Source organism: Mastigoproctus giganteus, chromosome 3, assembly GCF_048544385.1.
Source record: "Mastigoproctus giganteus isolate SK-2022 chromosome 3, ASM4854438v1, whole genome shotgun sequence".
Lineage (NCBI taxonomy): Eukaryota > Metazoa > Arthropoda > Arachnida > Uropygi > Thelyphonidae > Mastigoproctus > Mastigoproctus giganteus.
Genome location: NC_143577.1, coordinates 64,897,524 through 64,924,679, shown reverse-complemented (window position 1 = coordinate 64,924,679; position 27,156 = coordinate 64,897,524). Strand labels below are relative to the sequence as shown.

The following is a 27,156-nucleotide window of genomic DNA, read 5'->3' as shown; positions in this document are numbered from 1 at the left end:
TCAAAATCTTCAACATCTTTATAACATTTATCTGAGATTTATTCACCCAAATATGGATTATCTTAAGATTATATTTCACATTTACAGTAATCTGAAGGATAGATTGTTTAGAACAATCCTTTTCTTACACATAAATTCGTTTTAAAGGAAGCAAAGTAGAATCTCCACGACGAAAGCCTGGAATTACTACTGCAACATAGATATAATCCTTTAAAAGCATCTTTTCAGCCTTCAGATAGAGAAGAGAAGAATAGAAAAACAATGGGGGACATGGATAAAGAAAGAATAAGAGAACACCCATAAGAAACAAATAAAAAAAGGAACCATAACAACAGACAAGCAGATATCACCATCACTGCGACAAATAAAATAAGAAATATTCGTCTTTGCTACCAATAGATAGTTGTTTCTAACACCCAGGTGGGTCATAATGTATCATTTCGTTAACTGTGATTTACAGCAACGAGGACAGATCCAAGACGAGTATTTCGGCAGCTATGTTCGATGGCAAAATCTCATGGGTAATAAAATCGAATGCGCAAGTGTCGCCCATTCCTACAGAAATCTTAAAGTCCCAAAATGACAAAAAAATCATTCCCATTTCCAACAAGCTGAAGGACAACATTATGTTTCAAAAGCTGAGAAAATTATCTTTGAATATTTAAAAATAAAAACTTGTTTTTATACCTCGTTTTCGTGTTACAAAAGGCTTCAAAAGATGCACAGAATTTTGCGAGTGCGTAACTTGTTACTGTGTGTAACTATTCCATCTCATCTGCAGAGAGCTCAGTAAATTAATTTCCCACGCGGAATGTATTTTAAGATGAGTGGAGTGAGAAAAGCAAAGCTGGTTCATTTTAATAAAATCTTCCCAATGTGTAAAGCATTCTCTTGTCAAACAAGACATCCTATTAATGTACACGCTAGAAACTAAGCAACAAGCTTTCTAGTCTGTACGTAGAAACTCTAATTGACAGCTCTCAACTTGGACACTGCGTGCAGGCAGGCAGTGAGGGGATGTACGTAGCAGAAGATCCTGCATATTCGGTAGACTTCGAGAAATGCATCAATTAGTGAAGCCTGCGGTGGTAACGTTTCCTACTTAAGGAAGTACATCGAATGTTTCAAGAAATATTTAATGATCAAGAGGAGCGAGTCGAAAGGGAATATGAATGTGAAACTGATAAATGAACCAGGAAGAGATGTGTTATCTAATACACTTTTCGTTCACTAAGTACTTGGAATAATTATGCTTTTACTAGGGGCTTTTTAGAGCTGTTCGCACTCTTAATAACCTATTAGAGAGAGAGAGAGAGAGAGAGAGAGAGAGAGAGAGAGAAATGAAAACAGAAGTTTCTTCACATAAAGAAAATAAAAAAATATAATCTATTATTGCGAACAACACAGAAATACGCTTCATCTATTATACAGAGTGAAGGATCACAGGATATGTTTTTTAATTCCATCGGTTACTGAACTAGAGCCATGAATACATCGAGGGATAGTATGCTGGAGAAGATTGAGGTCCGATCCGCTAAAAAATTTAAGTAGAAGTAAAGGAAGACCCATTTCGGTCACAAATCCTGCCACATTGACTAAAGTGGCAGAATTCTAATGATGGTTGAATGCTGAGTACATAACTATGGCCCATCAACAAAACAGATCTGTAGACAATGGAAACATTTATCTTTACTAACCCATAAAAATGTCAAGGTTTAATTGTCATTCAACGAGGTTATATACATTTTCAGTCTTCTGGAACTCAAGACGTATAATTTTTTACGGCTTATCGCCCAAAAGGCAACAACACCACTGGAGGAGTACTACAGAAACCTCCTGGGAAAGTTAAGAGAAGCCATCAAGTTGAAGAGACGCGGGATGCTATCCAAAGTTGTTTGCCTCCTAGCCGACAATGATTCTGCTCATAAGACTGCTCTCACAGTGGACTTTGCAATCAGGTGTGGCTTTGAAAATCTGCAATGCCCACCTAATTGTCTCAGCTTCTGACTTCTTCCTCTTCCTTAAAATGAAGAAGCCATTACGGAGCCGTAGCTTTCAGACTAATGAGGGGGGGGGGGGGGCAATTAATGAAGTGGAAGCCTGGTTTTCTGCTCATAGTGAGAAGTTCTATTCAAGTAGCCTGAAAGAACTTCTCTAGTTGAGAAAAAAATGTGTAGCTCTAGAAAGTGGCTGCACAGAAAAAGATGAAATTATCAGTAAAATTTCAAATCCCTAACTCGAATATTTCTAGGTATGGTTAAATATTTATTGATCAACCTCGTATGAATATTCCTTGATACTGAATGAAACCAGTGCTAGAAAATCCTTATACACCAATCAACTGATATTGGATCCAGGGGAAAATGCAACTGGACCAGGAATCGCAGATCTTATTCTTTGAGTGCCATTTTTGCATTAAACTATAAAACATATATACAACTACAGAGTGTATTTATTTCAGTTATTATGAGTGACAATACTGGCGCGCCTCGTCGCTTTAGATGCATTGGCGAAAAATCAAACAACAACAATAACCTTTTTATGTTATTTCCTGTCAATCCTCCACGATCCGTATCTCTTTCTTTCGTTTCTGCTTACGTTTCTGCGAATTTGTCTCTTTCTCCGCTTCCATTGTGCCCTATCTGTACATTCCGTTCCTTTCTCTTAGTGGCGCAACACAAGATGAAGTAATTCTCGTATCGCCTCTAAAGAGACCGGATGGAGCATTCTCTACCAGGAAATTTCCGTGTTGAACGCAGGAAAAGCTTGCAACAGATGTTATACATCCAAACAATTCGCCGTTTTATGATGTCTTCGTCAATAGTCGTCAACGTCAGACAAAAAAAAGTAAACCAACTTTTGACAATAAGGAGAAAAAGAGAGAAAGGTTAAAAGCTGACATCTTAATGCACCCGTTTTTAGGGGAGCACCCGAAGGGTGGGAAGCTCTTACACACCTGTCGATTTTAGATACGTAAAGTGCCAATGCAGCAAATGGCGAATTCTATCCTTCAACAAAAATGGAAGAACTAAATAAGACCAGAAAGAAACATTAAAGGCGCTGTTATATGTGGAAAAAAAATGTGGAAAAAAAATTAGAAATGATGCCTAAGCATCATTTCTCACTAAAGAAGTGACTAAAATCCATAAAATATTCAATGTGTACTTATATTAAGAAATGAGCTTGTAACAAGGCTAGAAAGGAGTTTGAAAAATAAGTTTCTTATTGGACAATATTTACTTTTACAGCTGTCGATATGACAGCTTCTTCCACCTCTCTGTGGCATGCGCAAAACTTCACAACAAAATATTAGCTACTGAGTACACTTACAGAAGGCCTCCGTAGCCGAGTGGTCAGGAGCCGGAGTGCAGTAGCACACGCTTTTTGAGTAGACAGTGGTTCAAGCCTCTGACTGCTAAATACGGCCGATCTGCCAACCCGCACTGGCCCAGCGTGGCAGATTATGGTCCATTTCCCTCAACATGAATCATTGAGGAGGGTCCAACAGTGGCTTGATAATGGCTGCACTTTACATTTTTTTTACACTTACAGACACTGGACAAAAAATTTGTCAACAAATATATCACGTTATTCAAGAATTCAAGGTTAATCCAGGATATCAAGTTACTCAAGGATGAATCAGACTGGTCATTTGTATAGCCAGTTCATTCTTGTTTGGTATTTCAAGTAGGAGACTCAGTTCACAATAGTTAGAACATCCCCAAAGCATCATTGACTCACCACCACACCACCTTGTACGACACCTTGCACACAGTCCGGATGAAATTACGAATTGCTTCCCCTGAGAATGCTATGGCTGTCTTTATTAGCGTATAGACAAAATTTGGATCCGTTAGACCATATCACAGCAGTCCAGTTTTGTTGTCTTTTATCCCACATTAGCAGTGCATTTGCACAGTTTTTTGTCGAATGTCTGTGCTAAGTGATCACGATCACTTAGCACAGACATTCGACACAGTACATTCGTCAATTTTCAGTTGACTTCGCCACGTATTATTCCTTAAAAACTGTTATTACTATTCTTTCTGAAACACTAGCAAATTCAGCTACTTCTTTAACAGCCCTTTTAGCCTTGCCAAACACTATTACTCCTTTTTGCCATTCATCCAACAGCTTCTGTGCGCCCCAACTTCTATATATATATATATTTGAACGCATTCGACCAATCGGTACGATACAATGGCGATCTGTTCTAGTGATATTAAAGATCTACACAAATTCCAGTTGTTGGATCTGTCTTTAAAGTCCAGCTTAAAATTTTATAATCAAAGGGTTCAGCATACATTTTTTTAAAATAATTTCAATCTAATATCGGAAATGAGTGTCTGAAACACATCTATAAAAATAATAAATAAATAAATAAAGAAAAAAATAATTATGACCTCTGCTGGCAGTTACAAATTTTACCTCGATGAAATAATTCACTACCATTATTCTCAGAATAGTCGATAACATTCATCTTCAAAGACCAACACTTACTGAAACGCCTTACGAAAACTGTGTACCATTTTAAACTAAAAATACGTTCGTATTTTTAGTTTATAATGGTTGAATCAATGTTTTATCAATCAAAAGATTGATTGATAAAAGATTAAGTAATAGTTAGAGAAGAAAATAATCATTTCAGTGATTGTATTTGATAGTTTTATAATAAGATATGCTGTGCCTTACATTCAAAGTGAATGACAGAACACATTTGTTGGTTCATTCTACTCCCCGTCTAGAATGGCTCAACTATACTGCTCAACAAAATGATTTCCATGAATGTGTCGCTGAGTGGGAATTCTAATATAATATGTATCATGGCATGCAAATTCCGAGTATCAAATAGAAATCGATGTACCACCTTACAGAGCTCACATTATTCAAATTATTCATGCTTATAAAAACACGGGTTGCGACCACATCATTCCCATTCTTTTGGCTTGATCAGTGGGATAGCCAAATCTCCAGTACTCAGGGTGACAAGTCATCGCGTTTAGATGAATCTTTGAGACAGAGGGACGTTGGACGACTTGAAGCCGGGCATTCACAGGCTGCATGTAGTCTTAATGTATCACACAGTGTCTCCTCGGCACTATGGAAGCAGTTTCAGGAGACAGGAACCATTACAAGAAGAGCTGGCCAATGTTAACCAGAACAGACCACTACATGGCTCTAACAGCAAGATAGAACCCTACGATGTCCTGTCGCCGACTGTCTCTTGAGGTTTCTGCAGCAACAGGTGAAACATTTCCAACCGGACTGTGTTAAGAAGGCTCAATTCAAATGGAATATACGCAAGGAAGCCAATGGTTTGTATCCCATTAACCCAAAACCACTGCAGAACTGGTGCCATGAAAATGTGACTTGGAGCCCTAACAAATGGGGCACAGTTTTGTTCTCTGATGAGTCCCGTTTTAGCCTACAAACAGATTCTAGACGTTATTTCATCTGGAGACAACGAGGAATGCGGTACCAACCCTCCAACATCAGAAAAAGGTTCAGTTAGGGTGAAGGCGGTGTTCCCGTGTGTGTCGGAATAATGATCAACGGCAGCACCGCTCTCCATGTTTTTGGTTAGGGTACCAAGAATAGATCCTCGAACCTTATCCCAGATTTTCTTTTCATGCATGACAACGCCACTGCACGAGTTACACCACGTTTTCTACGTGTTCTGTTAATTTTGTCGAGCAGTGTATGATATGACCACTTAATTGCCCTAAGCCGTTATGTTACAAATACACTGAATGCATTTCACATAAAGAACCATATTTGATACTCATCAGTGAATATTTCTCTAATTCCCATTGTCCTTGAATTGTTAAAATATATTACATACATTTACTGTGTGCGTCATTCCCAGCTAATTACACTGTAAACGTCTTCCTGGAACGATGTCATTGCCAGATATAATTACCCATAATTCTTTGCGATAAACACATCGCTGCCTATTATTCTCTGTAACTGTTGCTCATTATACATACAGTGACATCTTTAAAAATACACGTGAAAATTTCAATGGATGAAACAGATACTGTAGAAATTAATAAACAGAAGGAATTTAGAAGCGAAATTTAAAACCCGGTCCTCCATATTTAACGCAGTGTACCGAAAGAATTGTTAAGTCAAGCAGTTTTATTAATTATTATAATATCAGCAAAAGTTTGATTATTTGATATCACGATCAAAGCATTCTGTTATTTTTGCGAAGATACCGTTGAAATAATTTACCCTGCTATTAGTTTCCTGAATTAACGTACCGCGGCGCTGTCTTCGTATTTCTCTTTGGAATTGTTGTAAAAAAATAAACAAACTTTACAGCTTATTTAGGGTAAAAGCTTAAGTTTCAATAACTTACATAACCGTGATGACTTTCGTAGGATTTCACTATAAAGACAAACGTAGTTTCGTAGTATACTTGGTGTTCTTTTCTGCGCAGCTCTTTGACTCCTAATGGTATTCAATGTCGAGGAACAGACTGCAATGTTTTAGCAATATTACAAAGTTCACTTCCTAAAATAAACCTTTACCCGAACTATGAGGGCTTTGGATATCAGGTTCGTCTACTGCTGGTTTCATATTACGTCTCTGGATTCGCTGTGGTTAGTTTTATCGTATGGAAAATAAGTACTTCTAAAGAAGCATATTAAATGGTTGAATAATTTCGAACACAGAACATAAATCATAAAGATTTATAAATAAATTTACAAATGTAATATTACGAAGTAAAACCATGAATATATGAAACCTTTTAAATTATTTATGTATAAATAAGAAAATATTTAGACGCCAGTAGATTAATACAAAACACTGAAAATAAATAAATGAATATTAGTTTTATCAAAACCATGAAAGCAATCCCCAGGGTGAAAGTTACAAATCCCACTTGCCCAAATAGACAGTGACCGATATGTTGAGCAGCTTCTTTCAGACAATCCTAAATTTCTGAAAGCCTAACCGTGCCTTCCGTGGCGGTTTTAAAAATTACTTTATGCCCATTCTACTTTATACTTCCATAATATGGTCTTTGGCACCTTCCACACAACTTTGTAGGTTCTGTGGATTAGACTACTGGATCCCGAGGAGGATAAGTTAGGTTGCAGAACAACCTTTCACTATATCGAGATTAATTTTATACTTGAGCCTTAAACCCAGCAATAGTGTTGCAGCTATTGCTCAGTTTAAGGCTCAGTAGCGACTTGGATTATGAAGTGGGCAGCAGTGCAGATATTACCAGTCTGGAAAAGTGTGGGTTCAGCTTTCGCAGGAGAAACTTCTAACGCCTCTTCACTTGAACTGAGTTAACTGTTCTCAAGCAGCTGTAGATTTTCTCTCTCCCTCCTTCCCGCCCCGGATTTTTTATCTAGCAATCATGTTAAACCTGCTTTTGAACACAAACCATTCCACTAGCCGGGTGAGCGGTGAACTCTGAAACAAATTCCGACAACAGAGGAGCATGTGTCAAGAGGAACACAAAATATCTGTCCTACGCAGATAAAAAAAATATATATCTCATTATAGTTTATCTGTTATTTTAACGGCTCTCGCCAGCTGGGAAATTTTTGAATATTTAAATGAAGAGTTGTGGTTATGGGAAAGTACAACGGCCAGAAATTTCAAACTTCAAGATATCGCTTTTTCAACTTGTGTTTCCGTTATCTGTGTACCGGATGCTTGATAATTTATATGCATTGAAATTTAGAGATGACACAATTAAATTATTCAACCAAAATTTATTCTAAAAATTTGGCCATGTACAGCAATCAACTTATGATCACGAAGAGTAAAAATTACTTAAAATGACGAGAAATCGGATTGATAAAACATTTAAAATTTAAATAATTGCATAAATTTAGTATTTATATATTTAAGCATCGATTTAATTCAATTACAATCTTCAGGGCACATGCCAATTAATCTTATAGATGAAATTTAATGGGGCGAGAAGAAAATTTGATTAGAAAATTTCATGCATGGCTGGCTTCATTTAATAGAGTCAGTTTTGTCATTTTAAACATTGTACATCCAAAGTTTTACTGAACACGTTTGCGTTGTAATTCTTAAAAATCAGTGTCTTTTCACATGTAATTCAGTAGTAGAAGCCCTAATTTTAAATATCCACTAGGCCAAGGCTCAAGTATAAAATTAATCTCGATATAGTGAAAGGTTCTTCTGAAATCCGCCTCAGGATCCAGTGTCTAATTCATAGAACCTACAAAGTTGTGTGGATGGTGCCAAAGACCATATTATGGAAGTATAAAGTAGAGTGGCCATAAAGCAATTTTTAAAATATTGAAGTGTGATTTTTGAGTTTATCACTACCATCTAAGTACGTGAAAGCTAAAATATTGCGAACTGAGGGTGCCAGGGAGAAAAAAAAACTGCGTTAAAAAACAGACTAAGTCTGCCATATTTCTAGTTAAAACAATTTCGTTGTTGTACGGTGTTATACCTATAGTAAAGACTCAAAACAGAGTTAATAATACGCGTATATCCACAGAATCATCCATAATAACCAGCTTCTACGAAGGCAGTGGGGAATTAAGCCAATTGTGGGATGGTCGGACATAAGGTCTTCTTAATATTAAGATACAAGACGATCGTTAAATACACGTCTTTCGATCTATCAGGGTGAAGGAGGATGATTGCTAAGGTCGAGCACATCCCCCCTCTCCTAATCCGGCAGTGAATAAATCCAAATCAATTCCAAGGAAATAATGTTATGAAAAATCAGTTCTTTTTTTAGATTAGAATCCACACCTATGGGAAATTAATTTTGACTAAGATTTACGACAAACTCTGAATTGGAATTTATTTTACATTGAAAAGAACTCTCCGCTATTAAATTTAGTATAAAGACCACGCGATTAATCCTAAAATTCTATGCGGTATGCTAAAACTGATAACGTTATGCTAAAAGAACCAACAGCGAAACCCTTTTTGACTTCGTATTATCGTGTGTGTGCAATTCGGTAAACACCCGATATGATGTAATGTATATTAAACACGTTGTTAAAATGCATTTCCATGCTTCTGTAAGAACACAGAGGAATAGGAGAAGAGCAAGGTCGAAGAAAATACGGAGACGGTGAATTTATATTGCCTAAGGACGAGATTTTCTAAAAAAATTACAAGAAATGTTCGTTCTATATTATATTTGCATATAAAGAACTCTCTGCGAAGTATTTGTTGTAGTATTCCCGAAAAAGCGATTTATACTGATTTTCCATTTTGTTACTCACTGAAAGCTAATTTTTGATGAATACTTGGAGCCTTATCGATCTGAAAAGTTGATTATTTTCATAGAAAACTATGGTTATTTTTCAGTTAGGGTAAAGGCAATTTTGGACAATTCTTGCGTAAGAGACCTTTCAGAATATCTCTATCAAAACTATCCATTGAATCTAGAGACGTTTGATTTCAAACATCGCTTCTCACAGGATTCTATTGTGTCCAGTGAAAACTTGGAAAGCAAAAATAGACCACCATCTTTGCAGGAGTATTTGAACACTGTTAAAATGCAATGAGTAAAGCGTGTTAATTTAATAAGGATTGCGTATTCCATCAGGTAGGCAGGGCAACTCCATCGAAGCGATTGTTTGAGTAGTGATTGACCAGGTACTCACAACGGCAGACAAATTCGATTAATCTACTTCAAAGGCATGCTTAGGTTTCGAATCTGAATGCAAGCGGATGTGTGTGTGAGACTAAGATGGATACTTAATTTATGAACATCCATTCATTCCCAGGAGAAATGCTCTTCTTCGAGGAGATATTTATGTTCGCAATATATTGCAGGTTGAGTGGTCTATGTCCATTAAGAAACTAAGCCTTATGGGAAAGCACAGCAATAGAAATAATGAAAAATAAGACGCCTAATTTACATTAATTAAGTCTGAAGTGCTCAAGGTATAATTTACTTCTCATAAAGGGTAGGTTGACTATCTTGTGAGAATAAAAATAGTATTAATTATTTAGCATAAAACATTCCTTAATTTTAATTCTCCATTACTTTAAAAGTTGTTTCTTTTTAAATCCAGTCGTTTTAAAATAAATGTCAAGGCAACTAAGTCAATAGTTGAAAGAAGGCAGAGATTTGGAGGACGAAATGTAATCTCAATGTTTGCTGATTTATCAAGCAAAAATCACTGACTGAAACTTAGCTCCTATCGTTTATTGAAATAACTAGTGAACTTGGATACCTTCTGTAAAATATCAAATTCTCTAAACGGAGTAGCTCATCAATATCAGATTTATGCAAATGAAGCAGAAAAAACTAAGTTATTATGAAAAGGAACGAACTATACATTTGTTCAGAAAGAATAATTTACTGTCCCTAGCGGTTCAAGCATACTCATATTCCCATCATCATCATCAGACTATCTGGCCACTGTGGAAACTTATGGGGGCACTTCATCCCGAGTTGCCTTGGTATTGTACCACGCACTTTAAATAGAAAATATCTCCACAAAGAAAGAAATATATAAATCCATTATAGTAGTCCATCCCCATTAATATATCGGGTTAACGGGGATGGACTATGCATCTATCTTAAACTTCAAAAATAGCGAGAGCATGCCTGCTTCGACAGGTAAGATTAATTTTGAGAAACTTTCACGGTTTATAGTGCTAACTTTCAGCAGAAAATATTTAACATTCGATTAGACAAATCAAGGATTCATGCCACTTTTCTCCAATAAGAATTTTTAAATTAAATGTTGTCTTATTAAATATTAAGAATCCTAAGTGGTTTGGTCCTTGCTGTTGCGAATCGGCCACGTTCTTAGAAGATTCTAAACTGTTGCACGTTGACAGAAAATAGTATTCTGTTTATTGGTCTGTTAAGTGCTTCTAACGGTGGAAGTTATTAGGTAGATTGCTGGCCATTAGGCGAATGGTAACGATATGGCAGTTCGCTTGACAGCAAATGTCCAGGGAGTACATATACCAGGTAGCAGAGACAAATCTCGTGCCGAGACACTTGAAATGTGGTAGTGCCTGCACTAAACTAGACACTAATGTGATAACGTGCGATGTTGTCGAAATCTAGCGTTTTACAGGTAAGTAGGCAGCCGTAGTATGAACTCGTATCCGCACTGTCTCTTTGTCTGCCTTAGTTCATGCAATAAAGGTATAATTAACACGTGAATTATACGTTCTAATATGTTAATTAAGTGGCCATAACAACAGGATTATGCATGGAATGGTTAAACAGTTGGAATGAACACCGTATTATAAATGGCGGGTATCAGCAGTGACATCTATTGTTAATATCTTTTTGAATGCATGCAAAGTAGACTGACTCTGAAATTTGGACCAGAACTATGTATCTCCATAATGATTATGAATATGATGTTTCGTTTTGACTCTGTCGATGAATATATTAAAATAACTAACCTTAGTCACAATAAGTAGCTAAACAAGAACTCTGTTAAATCCATAATTAAAACCAATGCATTAGAAGAAATTAGTTAAAGACTGCGTGATTGCTGCAAGATTTTAAATGATGGACATTTCAGTATTCACTAAGTTTAGTAGGAATTTTCACCTATGCTCATATTATTTTCATAGCATATGTTCATATTACAATCACATTATGATAAATATTTTATCGGCGGATTATCTGTTTATAAATTAACGTCGAAAACAAGAGTTGCGATTGCAACATTTTGAAATGTTATGAATGAGTTGCATTAAATTTAATTATGATTCAATAAGTGAATAAATAAAATTATTATTATTTCTGAATGCGTATGTTCTTAGTTCTTAAAATGAATATTGTTGTTTAGTAAACTAGAACGGTTCCCTGTATACACTCGTAATCCAAAACATTATGACACGCACCCCTGTCTCTACGAGTGGACGCATCCAAAAGCGCCTAGGAGTGACGTCACCGACCGGCTCAGCGTATATATAGTAACGGCACAGATAGTCTTTCAGTTTGTCTGTACAAAGCTCATGCAATGTAGAAAGGGATGGACCTCATGGAGTTGCACGAGGGATGATTTGAGACTGCAAGAGAGAGGACTGATCTGATGAATCAAGGTTGTACCTCCATCGTGCCGATGAACGGGTGCATATTCGACGGCAGCAGGTGATCAGCTGCAACCAGACCACACGGTTGGACCAAAACAGGTCGGTGCCAGATGGCAATGAACGTTTTCAACAAGACAACACCCCATATCACAAGACCTGCATCGTGCAGGGATGGTTCAATGATCACATTTAAGCATTTCGTGTTCGTCCCTGGCCTCCAGATTTCCACGACATCAGTCCCATCGAACATTTGTGAGATACTGCGGGATGCAGCTTTCTCCAGCCCACACCAGCGCCTCGCTCCGTTGTCGAACTCCGGGACGTCCTTCTGTCCCGCTAGTCCAGGATATCTGAGAACACCATCCACGGTCTCGTGGATTAGATGCCAGGCGGGATGCAAGCGATTATCACTGCGAAACGTGGCCCAGCACGCTATTAGGTACGTGGTCATAATGTTTTGGCTCATGGTCGTGCACTGGCTGGAACATTTATTGGTAACATTTCTCCCTCTTTCCTGACAAGAAAATTTAAGAGTTCCATATCTACGGATGTGTATATATGCTGATGACATACTCGATAATAGTTTACGGAAAAATGGGCAGATAGCGTGATGGATTTAACCGACTTTTGCAGAATGAGAGTAGGATTCTGAAATTTGACTGCTAGGTCTCAGCAGCAGCAGCTATGGGGACTGATTCTTGCTCAACACTTACTAGGAATGATTCTCTCTCTCTCTCTCTCTCCACAAAACATGATCTATTCACGTTTTTTTTTGAGGGAAACCGAAACCACAGTACTCATGGATCGATTCCTGTACTGTGGTCCAGCACTAAAGCATATTTTTGGAAATGAGGTAAGCAGGACTCGTTAGTTGCATGAGCCCTCCAGTAGGAATAATATGGAGGGATGCTATCATCACTTGGTGAGTTAAATGGAGAGATGAACTCTGTTTATCGGCAGCAAACGAAAGTTGTACTCAAAACTAGGATGATGTTCATAGTTAAATATCCAACCTTTGTATATAGCTACTAAGCGATGTTTTCCTTTTACCATGGCGTCAAAATGTTTCTACAAAAATTGTGGAGGCATTTCATAGCAGTACACAGAAACTCAGGCTGACTATTTCTGCAGCGAAAAACACGTAATCGAAGTTTACAGGAATTTACTTGTGAAAGCAAACATACGTACTGACGACATTATTTATCAGATAGTTTTTAAAGTACATTCATTCGTCTCATGTGATGTCATCAACGACTGTTTCTCGAAACAGTACTCTCTATTCCTTTAGTATTTGTGAGGTGTAAGGCAAAAAGGTTAGAGCTAAAAGAATATCTCACGAAGGCAGTTTATGTAGTCAAAAACTGCTTTTGTGATACAGTATTATCATTTATTACTAAACGCTTGAACTACTCATCCAAGAGAATTTTAAAATACAAACTCAGATGCAACACAAAATATAACTGATGAAGAATTCTGTAAATTTAGTTATAAAACACAATCCTGTTTATTAATTTTTAATTACATGCAAACATACCACCTTGGACACAAAACAAAACAATAAAATATACACTCGTGTAGTTCGTTGATCTAACGATGTATGCAATTCGTTTTATTTAAAAAAAGTTGACATTTTTGTTCTTCCCTTTTAGAAGAAGCATAAAACAAAATTTTAAAATTAAATTAAGTAAATTACTATGATTTATTCGTAAGGGTTTGATTCATGTCACACCTGGCATCCTATATTCCTCATTTATTTGTGACATATACTATGCTTTAAAAAAAACGTATTATTTGATACACTTACATATCATTGAACATTCTTTCCTTATATAAATACATGAAAACCGGCCAGAGTGTTTTATACTTGTCAGCTTCAGTGGAATGTAGTGTTAATTTCCCGCCAGGTGTCACCACATATAATAATGGCTGCCGCTTAGGTGAGTCACAAAACAATGAAAATAAACTTGAGAACTAACAAAAAGCGACATACAAGTAATTTTAGGTGTATGATATTACAATAAAATCTTGGAATGGTAATTATAATACAGCGAATTCGTAAAATTTTAAATCTGCGAATCATTAGATTAACTAATCATCAGACATTTGATATTCGAGTCATTGGACTTAACAGTCGTATGTAAAACAAGACAAAACCTGAAAGGAAGAAACAATAAAACAGAGTTCAGCAAGAAAGATAAAATTCATTTCTCAAAGTAGAACTATTGGAATTGTTCTCTAAAGGTAAAAAAAAAAAAAAAAATGTGGATCGCAAAGGTGGAGTATGGTTAAGAAGATTAAAGATAAAAGGAACAGAGAATGCAACAAAACCGCACGCTCTGTATTATAAAAACTAATGGAGCGGCAAATATTAATCTAGAAATAAAACCAAAATTTTGTTGATAAAGGTACGAATGTTCTAATTGCACTGGTGGCACATTTGTGAGATGTATTTTTCCACTACAGAAATGTTACCTAGTTTTCAGACTCAGGTGTAACACACCCTTGCAGACTGTGATTAACTGTTAAATACCGTGGCCTTATACTCTTCAAGGAATTATTAGTGGAGAGACTTAGTTTTAATGTTTCGTAGGCTTGTTCTTCGAAGCTGTCAGCTACATCTTTTATTACTCTGCGGAAAATCCAATTGATCTAAGGATAACCAGCCCTTACTAGAAACCAGGAAATACATTAAAGTAACCAAATCGTTATATATATTTTTTTACTTCTCTTCATAAAAGAGAATAAAAATAATGGCACCATTAAATAAAGCTCAAGTACTTACATAAACGGGAAGAGAACGAATGATTTAATAGCTGGCCGAGGTTATTTTCCGATCCGAGATTCTTCTAGTGAGCGTAGAACAAATGAGATCTTGTTAATAATTCACACACACAGCACGCCAAATACAGAAATCACTTGTATCAAACCCGTAATACACTCCATCATCGATATCCGTGGCTCGTATACACACCAAACACCGATGAGACGACTCACGAAATAAGAACTGCCCTAGTTGGCCCTGTAAGGAGAAGAAGAAAAAAGTCACTTATAATAACCGTTGGAGTAATTCTTAAAAACAGTTGTATGTAGACCTTAATGACACCGATTTATTATATGATTCTGTGGATTCTAAACTTCCTTGCACTACAAATACAAAAGTCATCGATCTTCTCAACTGCTTGCTGCCAAAGAGAAATGTCTTAAGTCCATATTTATGACAAGAAGCGCACTGAGAAAGGCTGGTATTAAATATATATACACACAGACGCATGCACACACATATACTGAAGGAACCTTGATCACAAAATCGAAACCCAGTAGTCATTTATCTGCACTATCCCCGTTTCTAGAAAGTGGATGTTTATGGAAAATGTATTTACGAAGTAACTGCGCAACCACATCTGGGTTCATGTGACTGTTACAGACTTTTTTTTTCCCTTTGTATTTTCTTCACTGGTATATTCCGATTTTCTGCACAGATGGGAATGTTCCCAGCACGTTTGGCTGTATATTTGGTCAGAATCATATCTTTTAAAAATGTCAGATCTGGTTCTTTTACTCTCTTTTTTTTATTTTTTTTTATTTATTCTGTCCCACTTGAAATTTTCCTTAGAAATGCATTAGCTTGGGTATACGCAATACTTCTACATCGCAATGTTGTAAGTGGCCTAGACCTTGAACAAATACAAAAAAAAGCAAAAAGGAGAGAGAGAGAGGATGTTAGGTGAACAGATGTGGTAACATGTTAGTAAGAATGAATCGAAGTTGTTGAAAAGTTTTGTTTTATATATTATATACTTCGAAAATTTGTTGTTTTGAAGATCTGTCAACGGTGGTAGCATGAAAATAGAATTGAGGCCCATTTTTGGCAGTATTGTTTAATTAAAGATAACAGAATTTACATAAGAAAATAAACACGCACGTCAAAGGTGCGAGAATTGCTCTCCAAAGAAAGTATTAAAAACTTCATAAGTTCTTATAATCAGTTCCTCTTTGTTCATATTAACCTTTTTTCTAGTTTCGTGCACTTTCGATTTATTTGGTTACTGGTAAACACCAGAATTCAGTAGCACGGATGTCTATTAATGCATTGCATATTTCAGCGTGCATACAGATTCACCCAGGAGATCCATGAATACTAAGCTTCAGATTGTTTATTCATATTTTACAAGAATCGTGCTCCTTGTAAAGATCACGTACGCTTCTCATAAAATTACCAAATATATTAAATTGAAATTAATTATAAGAAGGTTTCAGTCAGGGTCAATCTGAAAACATAAATCTTTTTAGAGACTTTAAGGGGTTCATTTTCTTATTCGCATTTTGCCTGTTTATTTTGTTATCTCTAGGGACTTTTAAAGAAATGTACAGCAACTGAACAGTGTTGCTTTTACCGGAAATAAAAGTAGCTTCTTAATTTAAGTGTTTTCTTTGTCTTAACATTATATTAAGAAATGAAGGAAATGTATTTTTTATTCAGTTACAATAATTGGTATCATCTCGATTTCTGTTGGTCTGATTTAATGAAATTTGGGGAGGCTCGACCAATCGCTGAGAAAGAGCGAAATACAAAATTACATGAAATTCCATCCATTGGGAGCCGAGTTATTACATGCGGACGGATAGACGAAGAAGTAATAATTGCTGGATTTCTATTTGTCCGATTTAATTTTTAATGAAATTTATGATGACTCAGAAATTGTTTTAAAAGGCCCAAATTTAAAATGTCATGAAAATTCTTCCACTAGAAGTTGAGTTGCTACATGCGGACGGACAGACATGGTGAAGACAATAGGCGCATTATGCTCCATTGTACATTATGCCTATACAATCTACTTAAACAGGTTACCAGCACAGACTTAAAATTGATTTTACAGAGCTTTCGTAGACTGCACACTTCTCAGGATTATAGCAAGTTTACTCCAAGGCATCAATATACTGGCAGATTAAAACATTCATCACTTAGGACCTTCAGATGGCAGCTTTTTGTTTATTAAATATAATATCATTAAGCTAAAATTGTTTTCATGTTGTTATACACTTCCCCATAAACGCAAACTCGTCTACAGCCCCACAGTACAGGTGATGAGAAACTTCAGCTCGTTTCAATACCCAAGGACGAATGTTGTCAGTCTCTATTCTTTCATTCTGTGATTGCGTGTTGTTTGTTTGTGTGTGTGATGTGGATAAGAAAAAGAATCAATAACAAGATAACTGGAACTACTAGTAGGTCTATATATAATTAATACAGTTGCTATAGTGAACAACCAGGATTTGTATACGGCGGTAGCAGAACATAATAAAACTTTTTGGCGAAGCCTTTTTAGACATGTTCACCTACTTTATCAAGCATGAATTAAGCTTCCTGTTAGTTATTCCTGGTGTGTACAACATGCAATTCAGTCCCAAAACACACACAGACACACTACACTGGTCCAATATGGTCGAAGATACTGACGCCCCTTAAAACCGACAGCAATAATTTTTATAAATATTCAGTTTTTATGATCTAAGGTTATTCCAATGGATATACAAAATTTATTTATTCATTTTCATTATCGACTCAGATCCCTTATTAAATCGAAAACATGTATTACTTATATTAGCATCCTTACCCATTCTCCTCAATCTTTTCCTTATCCATTTTGAAACGAAACTAACCTTGTCCAGATTCTCAGCCAACAAAATTCTTACAAATCTATGTTTGTAAAGCAACGTGGTATTCGCCTTCAATGCAGATTGCAAGATACGAGAAGGGTATTGCTCTCCATTGAAAATGAAAGCGGTTCATGGAAATTCTCCAACGAATTTCCCGTTTCCATTAGAATAAATACGATGTCTCACTTTTCCTTAGATCTCGTCTCTTTTGTACTCAATCCAGACATTGTTATTTTCTGCACCAGGTATTCGTTACCAAATACTCCGACTTCCACTACAAAAGTGGAAATTTCCATCAGCAAGACTTCTTTCTTTATCATGTATAAATGTAAAAGTAACACATCTGAATTATAATGGAGCGTGAGCAGCTAACGATACAAACGGGCATCGTTTTTCTCAGAGTTGTTTACATTAGATATTGAGCATCTAAGGTTATCTCAATAGCCACACTTTTAATTTCTTTACATTGACAATTCATAGAGAACTTGAACCCGATGAAGTAATAAACCAAAGCGGGCAATAATTTGAATACCGTTTTATTTGAAACCCCAAAATCCTAGAAAAAATTAAATAAATCAAATTTATTTACAAAATATCGAGGCTTACAAATAGTAGATACTACAACATTATAGTAAATAAGCAGGAGTTTCGATCCTACAAGAGTACAGGCTACTAATTCCTATTTAAGTTGGATGAAGAGGCAGAGTCTTCAGGATTTCACATCGATACGCCTTTTGTGTAGAAACTTCTGAAAGTCACAGCCCAACTTGTTGATAAATGAGAGATTGTGATAAGGAGGATTTTGCTCTTCAAGGACAGTGTTTATTTGAGTCACTTACAGAAAATTCTTCTATAAGTGATTCGCTTCAATTACAGAAATACTCTAGATACAGAGTGCTGTGCCTAGAGAATCCTCCAGCGAACATTTTTATCGTGAATACTGGTCTGAATTGATGAACTATGGTGTCAACTTTCCTTTCTCTGGCAACAGTAGTTGATGTATTCTCTATTTGAAACGAATTGGCAAATTATTGCATTAAAGTGATACCCTAAAAACACACTACCTTGTGGAACTCCTTACAAGAAAAAAGGGAATGGTTATTAGTTTTAAGAACTGCCGTCCTCCTCGGAGGACGACAGTTCTCAAAAAGATAAAGTAATACAGTGACGTTCGCAGCATCAAAGGCCACATGGATATCTAAGTGGGTGATAATCAATTCTGCCTGAACGATGTTTTGAGTTGTACCAACCAGGTGTTGGTTATGGTAAATCTCCTTGCAACCGCGTAGTGGATCCCTGTTGGCTGATGTGTAAGAATCTGTTGCGTAATTATGGTCACGGCCTTTTCCATACCTTTTAGCAGTGGACAAGCAAGAGACAGTCCCGAAGTGGCCTTGTAGATGCGCATGGTCGATTGGACAAACTGAGATATATGAGGCAGCCAATCCTCAAGATCTAAGTTGTTAATCTAGTCTGCCTTGTTAATTGCATTTTCTCTCCTGAGTTGCAATTATGCAATTATGTCTTCATTGACTCCGACATTATCCATTTATTGTTCATGGCATTGATATCGAAGCTCTGTTTAACTGCCATGTCCACCACATTCGTGAGCGGAGGATGATGGTAACAAACTTTGTTGCTTAATTTGCATGCTACCAGATCGAAACAGAGAATGGATTTAGTAGGCTTATGCTTAGAGGTAATAGGACGACCACGCCCCTAGTTATCCTATTACTAACTTGTGGCTGGGTTAGTAATTGCCATATAGTGCAAGAAAGCCACAGAATTTTGCTACACCGACCAGTTAAAAAAAAAAAAAAAAAAAAAAAAAAAAAGAGAAAATATAAATTACGCGCTTCCCTTCTCTTCACATATGTAACTATCCAGACGGAATTTGTTGGATTTTCGTCCAGCAAGACAGGCAAATCGACAAAGAGCATACGCAATTAATGGACATAATACACATGGGGTAGGATAGCTCTTGGTGGACCTAGTATGACGTATTTTTGCGCCCATGGAGTTATGGCTTCATTTGAGACCCACCGTTCTACAATATTGTGTGAGACTTAATCGATATTAACTTATTTATTAAGATCACTGATCCAGACCAGATATAATTCTTCGGAATCTTGCGTGTGTTAGATTAGATTTAAAACAAGACAGAGTATTGTCTCTGCGTAAACGTATCATATCCATAGTACGTACTATTTTTGAGAAATTTTTTCATAATTCTGATCCTCTGAGCAGTGCTACAATGCTAGTGTAATTAAGTCCAATTAATACAAAAAAAAAAAAAAAAAACAGTAGATCAAATTCACAAAATACATTCACCAATAGCCACATCAGTTTATGAGTTGTGCCAACCAGGCCCAACTCAGAACTTCGGATTTAAATAATATGCAATTTAAATTCCAACATTAAGGATATCAACTGGTGCATTATAATGTAAACTTAAAATAAACAAGCCATTATATAGTTTCATCCTATTGAAAGTCAATAGAAAAACTTGTTTTAATACAAGACTTAAGCCTGTTATAATATTTTAGGTGAAAACTTTAAGTCTCCTTAGGCCATGCATTAAAATGAACATATTTAGTATTAGTATTAGTAATGGCCGCTTGGTGCAAGAAAGCCTATGGCTTATGCTGCACCAGCCAAAAAAAAAAAAAAAAAAAAAAAATCCGAACAAAACAATGATAAAAACAAAAAAAAAAATAAAAATAAATAAATAAATAACTAAATAATAATAATTAATAAATAAAAAAAAAATAAAAAGGAAATTAAACCTATCATCCTATGTGCTTCCCTTACCCGAAAGTACTATCCAGATGCCCTTTGAATTTCCCCAAACTGTCGGCCTCTACCACCCATGAAGGCAACTTATTCCAGTAATTTATAACTCGCTGGCTAAAATAGAACTTCCTGCAATCCAATCTAAACATTTCCCCCCGTAACTTGAATTTATGTCCCCTAGTTCTAGCATCATGTATAATCTTGAAAATTTTGTCCTCATTCATTTTACTGATGCCTCTCAGAGCCTTAAACACCTCAATCAAATCTCCTCTAAGGTGTCTAGTTTCCAAACTCTGCAACCCACATATTCGAAATCTTTCTTCATAAGGCCGCCCTTTTGCCGATCTCACCAGGCGAGTTACCCTTCTTTGCACCCTTTCAAGAAGCTCGATGTCTTTCTTCAGGTGCGGTCTCCATACTTGAACACAGTATTCCAAGTGTGGTCTAACATAAGCCTTATATAATGGGATTATCACGTCCCTATCTCTAATTGCAAAAGTTCGATAGAACACCATGGGCCTTCCTTGCAACCTGTTTACAATGCTCAGAGAATTTAATGTCTGACCGTATCGTAACACCCAAGTCCCTTTCCTCCAGTACTGGCTTTAGTTGAACTCCACCAAGTGAATAAGTTTTTTTGGGATTACTGTTTCCCAGGTGTAATACCTTACACTTTGTTGGATTAAAGCACAGCTGCCATTTTTCTGACCATTCCTGAAGTCTATCTAGGTCTCTCTGAAGAAGCCCAGCTTGACAGTGATCATTAACTACTCTCCCAATTTTAACATCATCTGCAAATTTAGACATCACGCCCTCTATCCCTTCATCAATGTCGTTTATGAAAATTAAAAACAACAGTGGTCCTAATACTGATCCTTGGGGAACCCCACTTCTTACATCAACCCAATCTGAGGAATAGCCATTTATCACAACCCTCTGCCTCCTGTCCTGAAGCCATCCTTCTATCCATCTAAGGATTTTCCCAGTGATTCCAACCTGTTCCAGCTTATAAAGCAACCGCTCATGTGGGACTGAGTCAAAAGCTTTGCTGAAATCTAAATAAACAATGTCGAAATTATTCCCTAAATCCAGCTCGTGAGTGACCCTTTCGAAATAGCGAACCAGATTTGTTAAACATGATTTTCCCTTTACGAAACCATGCTGAGTATCCTTGAGAATTTCAATTCGATCCAAATGATCCTGAATTCCACCCTTGATCATTGCCTCCATGATTTTCCCTACTACTGAAGTCAGACTGACAGGTCGATAATTTCCAACTTCACTTTTAGAGCCACCCTTATGTATGGGAGATACATTTGCACTTTTCCAATCCAAGGGAATCTCCCCAGAGTCTAATGATGCTCGCATAATTAGCCTCAATGGTTCAATGCACTCGCTTGCCGCCTCTCTTAAGATTATAGGGTATATTCCATCAACTCCAGGAGCCTTACTGGTCTGTAGGCTCGAAAGTTTTTTCATTAAATAATCTTGCGAAATTTCAATATCATTAATTACATATTTTTTAACTTCGCTCCCACAATTTCCCTTTGCCACAAAAGGCTTTTCATTTGTAAATATCGATGCAAAATAACTGTTGAGTTCATCTGCAACGGCAGCTGGTGTATTTATTACTATCCCCTTTCCCTTACATAAAGGTCCGATCTGGTTTGTCCTGCTCTTCTTGGCATTTATATATGTGAAGAATTCCTTATCCCCCCTCTTTGCTAGTGATTTCTCATAAACTGCCTTTGCCTGTCGAACCTTTTCTGTGGCTCTATTACACATCACCTTGTAGCTGTTATAGGCTTCAGTACTTTTTATTGTTCTGTAACCTTTCCATGCCACCTTTTTCTGCTCAAGTAATGCGGCAACTTCACTATTCATCCAACTTGGAACCCTCCTCGTGGAGTATTTTTTTAATGGTATATACGCATTCAAGGCATCTGTGATTAATGTTTTAAAAGCGTACCACAGTTCAATTGTATTCATTCTCTGCGCGATATCTACCCAGTTAATAGAGGCCATGTAGTACCTTAAGGCATCGTAATTTCCTTTTCTGAAATTAAAACCCATTCCTTTGCCTTTTACTTCTGCTACCTCTCTCGTCATCATCCACCGTAGAACTCCGTGATCACTTCCTGCTACTGGTTCCTCTACTGTCAGCCCTGTTATGTCATCTGATTCATGTGTGATGATGAGGTCTAGGATATTCTTTTCTCTAGTATTTTCCCTGACATGTTGATACAAATAACAGTCATCTAGTTGATTTAAAAATTTTGTTCCCCATGTCGAGTTTCCTTCCCATTTACTCCAATCAATTAGAGGCAGATTGAAATCACCCATAATAAGGCATTGACGCTTACTTGCCCATTCCATTTGCATGTAGAGGCTTTTGTCATAATCTTCACAATCACCTGGTCTGTAGATTACGCCTACTCGCATTGTACCTTTGTTTCCAACTATCTCACACCATACAGACTCTATACTAGCATGTGAAACGTCTGAATCCGGGAAAGCTATCGTCGCACTCAGGCTGCTTCTGATAAGAAGCATTACCCCACCACCCCTTCTGTCTAACCTATCCTTCCTAAATACATTATACAAGCCGTACTGAAACTCATCATCCCCAATTTCCGGGTGGCACCACGTCTCTGTAAGCCCTATTATGTCCGCGTTACTTGTTTTAACCAGCAGTTCGAATTCGCTCATTTTATTGACGACACTTCTAACGTTACTGTATAAACAATTAAGATTTACTGTTCTTGTATATTTAACAACCCTAACACAACCCTTGAAGTTTTTTAGGCTCTCTTCCCTGGCATTAGCTACCCGTCCACGTGAAACGTTTGTGCCCCCAGTACATCTAGATAATACGTCCAGTTGGGGTAACAGATAAGAACTCTTGAGGTATGTGCAAGAGTTACTTTGACCAATATTATCAGATAAACGCGTGTCAGTATTACCCACATCCCCCCTAACTAGCAGTTTCCCTGAACCTTTAAGGTATCCTCAATAATACTGGCAAAAACTTTTGCACCACCTTTGTTTAAGTGTATCCCGTCTCTACAAAACAAATTCCTTCTACCTACAAGTTTATTGACAGGGTGGGATATAAAATAGGTATAGTATGAATTGTATACATGAGATTTATGAATATTAAATAAATATTTGAGTATGTAAGCTTAAGAAATTTTATCATATCTTTGATAACCTTGGGAACAGATATAAAGAAAATGAAATAAATTAGTACCATTGGCAAGAGATCGGCGATAATAATTAATATGTAAGGAAACAATAAGTAATGTGGCATAAATGAGTTCGTAAACCGAACGTTACTCGAGAAAGACAAAGCTCAATGAGTTCTTCCGTGTTAGGGACCATCATTAGGAGTCACCTCGATATTGCACTACAAGTAAACAGCGCCTTCGTTTAGAAGTGCATTATACATTGTTCTTTAACCACATAGGAGATTGCATAATACAGTTGACTTGCAGAACGTCTTAACATATTTCGATCTACAGCCAAATAAAGAAGAAAAACTGAATTATTTACAATAGACATTGAAGCATTTTGTCCAAAATTTCACATACATCGTCCGTTAGTCATTTTCAGATTTTGTATTTTCTTTGCTTATGATTGGAGCCTAACCGGTGATAGTTTTGTTCAATTGTTCAACATTATATTAATTAGTTATAAATGAATAAAATGATGTTTCAATAAATTACGATTTATTTTCTAAATATTAAAAATATATATATTTTTAAAAAACTTTTAGTTATATTAAAAATAATACTTTTTATATAGAGATAATTATAATGAAAGCAATAGTACTATATCCTATAAAAATGATCGTATACTGTATTTTATCCAATAGCAGGTACTACCAACAGTATTAATTATATATTAGAATTTCTCGGGGCCAAATTATCAGTTTTATTATTAGCATATACGGTATTTAGAATTAAATAAAATAAAACGGGAAAGAACAACCTTTTAAACCTAACGCGAACTAATATGTGCGCTACATTTTATTTGAAACTTTTCATCTATCCTAATCAGAATAAAAGTTTTCAATTTTAAAAGATGATTAACTACAGTTACTTTCTTTCTTTCCTGCAAAATCTGAAGCAGAACAGACAGTGAATTTATTTCGAAATGAATGAGCAATTAATAGGAAGCCGTTTTTCCATAAAATTGCATTGTGTCTATTGGAATATGCTTATCCTACTCGAGTCTCAAGAGAGGGGTTTTTTCCTTCCTGCGCTGGGAGCAGTGACTCAGAGTTTAAAGAACACGTCTTTTCATGCAATTCCCAAATTGTCTCAATGTGCTTTTATGGTATTTTCTTCTTTTATGCAGAACGCATGCAGTATTACAGGGTACTCATTTTGGATGAATGCCAACCGTCTTGGAATTGTAACTGATATTTGAAATATAATGGCAATGTCGTAGGAATACACAGAAATGGCCCACTTCACTTATTTTCCTTCCACCAAGTTGTTTGGGCTTTGGAGTGCACAAGCAATACGTATAAGACATGGCAAATAAGAAGAGCGGTTTGCCGAAGTTTAGAGTTTGTACTTCAGCCGAGGCTTTCAGCTTTCCTGTTTTTAATATAGAAGTTATCCACCGAAGCCATGAATATATATATATATATATATATATATATTTGTCTCTGTTCTCATTGTATATACCATCGTTACTCTTCTTGATTTAATCGATAATTTTCTTTTACAACTCAATTAAGAAAACCATGATTATAATTCCTAATACTAAAAGAACGAAGTGAATATATTAGATGATTGGATTCCCATAAAAGATTAAAAAAAAAAGAAGTATTTGTTAAGATGTTTTTATCAATAATATGAATATGAACTGGATTCAGTTACAGAGTTTATTCTGTGTTTTATCATCCCACAAAAAGAGAAACCAGCCTTGGACCGTACTACAGTCAGACTCGAAGTACTGACGACTAACGGCATGAGTTGTATTGGCACTAATCCAGGTCTACCTAGCTGAAGAAATCGAGTGACATAATGTGTTTTGAAAACAGCAATTTAGGTCGGAAACTCTGGAAACAATTCAAGTTATTTTAATTTCGAACGGTTAAACTGTGATGAGGTTATATTATACACTTCGTAAACCGCCCAAAAACTTTCTCGGTAATTGCCACATATTTCACACTAAAGTGTCTGCCTCAATATTGTTTTCCAGTTGCTGTACAAGTCGAAATAGTTTAATACATGACTCGATTCTCATTTTGTCCACTGGGACATTGTTGGCGTTGTCTTTTTTATGTCTTGAAACAGTTCATTGTCAACAACGGGTAGGTCTGACACAAAATGGGTCTCAGATGATTCCCAGAAGACCATTTATACTATCTGGTCAATGCTCCGTTTCATTACAAACTGTCAAGTTTCACAGAGTAAATCGTATACTACACATTATTTATTTTCTCGGTTTCGCAAGCCACGTGTTCTGTCACTCGCTTGAAAAATGTGGGCTGTCATTTGTTACTCTGACATACCATTAGGTAAAGAACGCTGCGAAGTTCACACCGTTGTGCTGATTTCGGACGGAATTTATTGCAGTTATGTAGCCGCGAGAACTCTGTATTCTTCGTCCTCATTAAGAGCTTCTAGTCTGCTGTCCAGGAGGTATGTACGATTCTGCCATAATAGAAGCATCCTGAGAGTTGGCACAGCACTTTCAAACTCGAAAAAATAAATCAGGTTAGGCTAATGTAAATACAGAGAACAGGAATCCTTTCCTCTAGTGAAAGAATGGTTGCGGTTTAAATTTCGATTACTAAAATGGCAGCAATATGCAACTTTTAGTTGTACATTCGGACTTTTCAACATTCAGTTGTACATCCTTTTCTTCATGTTCGTGAATTTTTGGACATGGACTTTCCAAATCGGTGGATGTGGCCAAAACTTCAAGACTACGGATTTCATTCAATGTTTGAAAAGGTTTTACTATCCTGGACGTACTCGACTAACTTAGAAGATGGAAATGTTTGCTTTTAAGCGAAGAGTAATAAAAAGAAATCAGATGGGGCCAAGTCCAGAGAGTAGGAAAAAAGAACCATACAGAAGGAATATCCTCCTCCTTACTCACCTGATTTGGCTCCATCTGCTTGCCTTTCAATTCATAAATATCAATTTCACTAAAAGGAACACATTTTATGCCTTTGGAAGAAGTCAAGCAGCGTACTTCTAGGGCACTAAAAATCGATATCAGTAAACTATTGCCAGAAATGCTTCCAATCGTGGCAGAAGAAAACGGCATCACGTATAGCTGCCTAAGGGAACTACTTTGAAGAGGACAAAAGCAAATAAATGGTAACTTAAATTCCAACTTACTTATAAAGTCATTCCTACAACTTTCTGTCCACACTCTGTGTACGTTTTTGCGTTTCTCCGAACTATCCCACTTTTCTGAATTTAAATTCGTCTGGTATTTTGTGATTTTTAGGAATTAAAACCATTAATCATTGAAAATGGTTGCGTTGATAGAATGATATAATTGTTGCTTTCTTCGAGAAGATCTGAACTCTTAGTTCGTGTAAATTCATGACTGGTTCCAAACTGGGCATAGAGGGGTTAACGTACAACGCTACTTTTAATCTGTACATTGTACCGACTGCATGTTTTCCTCTAGTGA

The 27,156-nt window shown here is 36.4% G+C and overlaps 1 protein-coding gene across 4 annotated transcripts in view; it reads right to left on the bottom strand.

Moving 5' to 3' along the window:
- Positions 1 to 27,156, bottom strand: part of LOC150088051 (uncharacterized) — a 657,615-nt gene that overhangs the window by 283,624 nt on the left and 346,835 nt on the right. For all 4 annotated transcript variants that reach the window (XR_016546730.1, XM_090369315.1, XM_090369316.1 and 1 more), the window contains one exon: positions 14,822 to 15,058. The gene's annotated coding sequence lies outside the window, so the exon portion shown is untranslated. The remainder of the gene's footprint in view (positions 1 to 14,821; positions 15,059 to 27,156) is intronic.